The sequence below is a fragment of the Geospiza fortis genome, unplaced genomic scaffold (assembly GCF_000277835.1).
Source record: "Geospiza fortis unplaced genomic scaffold, GeoFor_1.0 scaffold54, whole genome shotgun sequence".
Lineage (NCBI taxonomy): Eukaryota > Metazoa > Chordata > Aves > Passeriformes > Thraupidae > Geospiza > Geospiza fortis.
The window spans coordinates 17475218-17481578 of record NW_005054301.1 but is presented as its reverse complement, the minus strand read 5'-3'; positions in this window follow the sequence as shown (position 1 = coordinate 17481578).

The following is a 6361-nucleotide window of genomic DNA, read 5'->3' as shown; positions in this document are numbered from 1 at the left end:
TCATGGTATTGGTCAGTATTAGCTATTGTGCCTGTCTTTAGCCCAATGGTGAGGGATTTTCTGACCATAGAAGCAGAACATACTTGTCTCTCCCATTCTGTTATAGATGGGGTGTACCTGTCTATCTGGATGCCCCCAGGTGCTGTGAGTATCCAAAACTGCCTGAGTGTGCCTGTCTCTCCTCCTCCACACTGAGCTTTCCTTAGCATGTTCCAAAAGCATACACTTGCATTGCTTAATTATTATTAATAGTAGTATTATGCAGAGGTCACATGCTTCATAGGATATTTTAGGATCTGTGACTCACTAAACCATAATTTTCTGTTCACAGGTTACCTGAAAAAAATTGTCTTTTTGGAGTCCTATTCTTGGCTGGAAGATGTGGAGGAAATGGTAAATATTGTGAAAAATACTGGATCTTACATATCTGTGAGCTGTCCCAGCCTTCCTCCAGGTACAATTGCTTCTGCCTGCACATAAGACAATTAATTAACAGGCATATGGAACAGATTGTCTGCATTTCAGGATACTTCTGTAAGGAAATTGGAAAGGTTCCTGAGGCAGTTGAGGAGGCTGGGCACTTGGGTTCTGGTGGGGTATTGAAAGGCTGGAGAATCTTTCCTATGAAGAGAGGCTGAGGGAGTTGGGGTTGTTCAGCCTGGAGAAAAGAACACTTGGAGGGAGGGACTTTATTGTAGCCTTTCAGTACCTAAAGAGGGCTAGAGAGAGTTGGAGAGGGACTTTTAACAAGGGCAGGTAGTGTTATGACATGAGGGGATGGCTTCAAACTGAAAGAGGGTAGATTTATTGGACATAAAGAGGACTTTTTTTTATGAGGGGGGTGAGGCACGAGAACCGATTGCCCAGAGAAGCTTCTAGAGAACACATCCCTAGGAGTGTTAAAGGCCAAGCTGGATGGAGCTTTGAGCAACTTGGGCTAGTGGAAGTTGTCCATGCCCATGGCAGGTAGGTTGGAACATGGTGATCTTTCAGGTTCCTTCCAACCCAAACCATTCTATGATTCTTCTAGATGGATGTGAATCCACTGTAGCATTTGTGATGTTAGGTGAGCTTTTTATGAATTGGAACTCTAAAGGTTGCTATGAGGAGGCAAGTTTATATATATTGAAACCAGGTATCAATTTGGAAAGTAGTATAGCATGTAAGACCTCAGTCCAGTTTTTGTGCTTTCATTCATGTTGATGGGACTATTGGCTATGTGAGAGTTGTTTTATCAAATCCTTCCTACCAAAGCACAAGGCTCACCTATTTCCAATTGTGATGAAAATGGTGTCAATTCCCTGTGAACAGAAGAGATCCCTCATTGCCTTAATTCAACTGCAGAATTCTCAAACAGCAGCAAGCTTCCTGCATATGCAGCTGCTGCTGCTGCTACAGTCCGTCACTAGCTTAGTCAATCATCCATTATTTATTTCCAAACTGTATGTAAAGCTCTGCAGCATAGCCTTCTATGTCCATATACAGGAAAAAGAAGAGAAAGAACTTCTGAAAGGCCAGGAGAACAAAAACAGAGAAGTCTCTGAAATCCTTTGTTGGGGAAATTTTCTTTTGTAGTTGCATCCAAGGAAGAGAGGAAAGGGAAATAAAATCACATTTAACAGCTGGTAACACCTTGGTACAAATATCTGTGATCTCTATCATTTGTTGCAGTCAAAAATTCCTTGTTAAAGATGAGATCCTTTGTTTACAAGTGTCCATCAAATGCAACACACTTAGAGAGTATTGTGCATGTCTTCTTCTACAGTCTGCATTCTGTGTTGGGTCAGTTCCTCCTACAGGCTGTTTGATGCCTGCTGACTGCCTGGTTGAGAATGGTTAATCAGAACTACAATGAATCTCCCAGGAATAGTATACAATCAAGGAAGAATAGCCCACAGAAATGTTTGCAGGCAAATAAGAGAGTCTCCATGACAAGCTGTTGCACGTGTGTGTGTATATGAGCAGCATCTTTGTCACAAAAAATGCTTGCTGACAATCCTAAGAGGTTAAACAGAGCAGCTGTTCAGAATTAAAACAACTGTTCCAAGTTCTGGTTTTAGCATTCTGGATTATTTCCGTCTTTTTCATAAATGTGGTAACAAATTGCTTACTGAGAAGTTTGCCCATGAACCCAGGACAGGTCAAATCACAACAATTTAACATCATTCCCAGTGTTTCTTTTTGCACTTTAATTAAAAGAGAGTACTCTGATTTGTAGAACAATCATACTGGAAGGAAATTATGGGAAAAAAAAAGTCTGAAAAACACTTTTAACCTCTTAAAATCAGCTGCTGACATCCCATCTACAGGCTACAGCTATAATCTCTCTAGCGAGCTCCAGTGTCCTGGGTAGCTCTTGTGCTTTACTCAGGCTGGACAAAAAAACCAACAGCAAGGTTGATTCCTCTGTTGTGTGTGAAAAAGAGTAGCTCTGGAAAAAATCACATCCAGATCTTGCTTATCAGACGGATATTGAGAACCACAAAACAGGTGGCTCATATCTTTCAGCCCTCATTCTTCCTCTGTCTTATCTTCCAGCATCCAAAGCTGTCCTGATTCTGGAGGCCCATCTACACTGGGCAAAGGGGTGTGGTGTGAGGTTTTTGAGTTAGCATTGACCTAGATTTGAGAACAGTGCTTTTTCTGAGACCCTAAGGAAGCAGACCCTCACTCCACTGTCAGTCACTACTGCCCCAGGAAGACTTAAAGAACTGCCTAATGCTACAGCACAGCATTATGGGCTCAAATTACTGCACATCAGCTGTTCCACCAGCCTGGCAGGGTGCCTGTTCCAACCCTCCATGGAGGTGAAGGCACTCATTCCCGTAATGCTGAAAGACTGCATATTGAGCAGCAGTAGTGGGGAATAAGAGACTTCATAGAAGCAGTTACTGCAGGTCTGTTCATGTCTGGCATCTTCCTACTGCCCAGGTAAATGGCACATAGTTCAATGTTAGTAAAGATCACGTAACTCCAAGAGTGACCAGGTGACACTTGGTGTTCAGATCTGTACAGGAGTATAAAATAAGTCGCTCAGGTTTCAGTCTAATGAGACAGTATGTGAGTGTAACTGGAAACTGAATTACTGAACCACACAAAAAAGAATCCTAAAATGCACTGACTCCCCAAGAACTTTGAGTTGCTGGTACTCTGAAGAGAAACGCCATCCAATGGTCACCAGTAGTAAAGCATGCTCAGTTTGTGTTTCCACGTTAGGACTGTTGCCTACTCTTTACACCATGCTTACATCTTCAGGACCAAGAGGTGATTGCAGCTGCATTCCAAGATTAGTGCATATTTATCATTACTTGCCCATTACCTGAAGAGCTCACACCAGCACCCTTGGGTTCAACTTGCACATACAGCTGTAAAACATAGAGCTGAATTATTTCATGGTATCATAAAGGCGCACATCAAAAGTGCATCTAACTACCTCTAAGCTGGAAAAACCCTCTGTCTCTTAGTTTTGTGGCTTAGTCTTTTTTTTATGAGATTAAAAATTACACATGGGAGCAAGTAGAAATGCTTGTGCTTCTAATTGCTTGCTGTGTGTGAGACACAGCTATTCCCAACTTCAGCTGTACTGCAAGAAGAAAACTACGAGCAGTAATTTTACAGAGCAAGCAGACCTGCTAGAGAAGTGTCTGCTTTTTTAATATCTGGTCCGGCAGTGTGCGAAGGAGTTAAGATCTTACAACAAACAGAGTTTTCTGGAAAGTTCCTAATTTGGCAATGTCTTTGAAAACCAGGGCTTACAAGAATTGTCTTGCATTGCCCATCCATTTTCATTGTCTTATGTCAGGACACAATCTTCACTAAGGTAATGGTTCAATGCCTACTAACTTTGTCATTCCTGAGGGGTACCAAACCCTAGCCTCTTGGAAGGCTCTTGCTGTGCTAGACATACTTGATTGGGCTGATGTCAAAGAGAGAGTTTGTGCTGTTTTCCTGTCTGGTCTCAAAAGTTCCTGCAAATTGTTGATGATGATTAGAATGGCCTCTGAGGAGAAACAGGCTATTTCAGGAAGTGTGGCTGATGATACAGTAAATGGTACTGTCCCCTAAGAGAGCACTTAGCCACTCTGTTGGCAGGCTGGCAGGCCTTGCAGCTCAGATAGCTGTGCTGTCCTTGGAAGAGAGGTGAGACAAAGGTGTTTTATGGTCCTGACCTTTAACATGCCTGTGCTGTTAATGAGTTTGAAGGGTAAACTGCAGGGCCTGGGTCAAATTTCAGTGTAAATGCATTTGTACTCGCTTTTCCAGTTGGATGTAGTTATTCTGCTTGCTTCTCTCTCTCTCCCCTAGTATGCTGAGTGTGCAGCAATGCACAGCTAAGCAGATGGCTCACTTCATCCTAGAGACAGATCCATTTCTGAGCACGGGGATACTTGTATCTAAAGAAGTGCTCAAATGAAACCATTTGAGTAAAAGCTGCATGGAGATAGTTAAGCTCCTTTACCACATATATGGGTGATTTGCTTACAAGAAAAAGGAAGAAAAACGATAAAAGAGGAATGCTTCTTGCTGTATCTCCAACATTTGTCCTGCAGCATATGGGGTTTTCCTGAGGATGTGCATTCCCAGATTTCCTACAAACAAATTTGTGAGGTCTGGTGAGCACAAAGCCTCAGGCAGTGTGGTCACAGACTTACCATCTGTGTGCGATCCCAGTAGCATCGGCCCTGCAGTTTACGTGAGGTTCTCATCTTTCAAATTTTGTTACAAAAATGGTTCTGTTCCCCATCCAGAGAGCTTTCCAGGCCAGGCCTCATCTTCCAGGACACTGCAGTGATGGAAGGTGGCCAGCATTGTGTGGTATCAGTATAACTGTGTGTATACTGAGAGCTTAAATCAACTTTGAGTGAGGAAACATCATTGCTTCATCCTACAAAGAGAAGAGAAATTCTAATGGATCTTGATGTGTGAAAGACTTTCAAACTCATTTAGTTGGTCCATGTAATATTGCCAATGTAAGGTCTCAAGTGTGGACACGTAGAGATTAGTAGTATCCCTGTTTAATCAAAGCTCACTGAGGAGTTCACTGCAGAATTTATTTAGTGGTTCCTGCAACACACTGTCATTGCATTGGTAGGCTGTTTGAAAGGTATTTCTTTCCCCATAAGCTGTCATGCACAGCTTACATTAATGATATTGCCCTGAGGAGAGTCAGATGAGCAATCCTTATGGACCTACTTGTCTGTGCACACCTGTCACAATAATTTCTTAGCCCTGAGCAGGAGGAGTGTCATGGCAGCTCAGGAAATAAAGATTTCCTTGTGTTGAGGAGACTGAATACAATCAAAATGGACTATTTTCCTCCAAAATGAAAATATCTGTATTACTATATATCTTTTTAAATTACTCATTGACTGTGCCTCTACTTGATTTTCTGATTGCATATCCTGTCAACTAACTACCCAATGACTGCAGTATCCTCACTTCATTTAATTCTTAACCCACTGGTTTTCAAGTAAGTATGGTTTGTTTATGAGGATCAGTCTAGGTTAATCTCTCATTGGGCTGTTGCCTTCCTTCATAAAGTTGTACAATTATTTGACTCTTTTCATCACAGTTCTAGGCTTAAAAATACCAGTACTAAAAAATGCAGGGTAGTTAGAATAATAAGCTATGCTTGACCTTATTAGAAAGATAGCTTATTCTGTACTGGGAGGCTTTAGGAATTTTTGTAAATTGTACTGAATAAATTTGATTAAAGAGGACTATGGAACAGATAAACATGTGCATTTAAAAATGAAATTTATATAGAAAGAGAAATATGGGATGAATGCAGCTTTCTATGTCTACTTTTATAAATGTTCAAAGACAGAGGAGACATTTGATCTGCCATAAAAGCCAGTATGGATGAGAAAGTAGAAAACCCATGAGCAACACAAAAATTCAGGCTACTGCTTCTGTGTCCTTGATACTCACCTGAGAATCAGTTTGGAGTGATGAATTATTCTGCCCAGAATAGAGTCCAAGGTTTCATCTCGAAGGGTAGTAAGTCATTAGCCATATAATGTTCCTCTCCACTCACTCTTCCTTTTTAGGAAGGAAAAACAACAGTGAGTTGAATAGATGGATAATATGGATGGAAAATATACTCCCGTAATCTTGGAGCTAAAATCCAGAAGATATTGATTTCACTACAGGTCTGATAGTAGATTTACAAAGGCAAGAAAACTCATTTAACCTACCCTTCCTTAAATTCAAATCTTGTTATGACTTGGAATTTAAAAAAATAAAATAGAGACTTGGTAAGTGTCAGACACTAAACAAGGATTATTTTGGGGCTGTACAGCTGTATAAGACTGCATAACTTGGTAAGGCTTAAGCTATCCTGTCTCAGTACAAAGCCCCA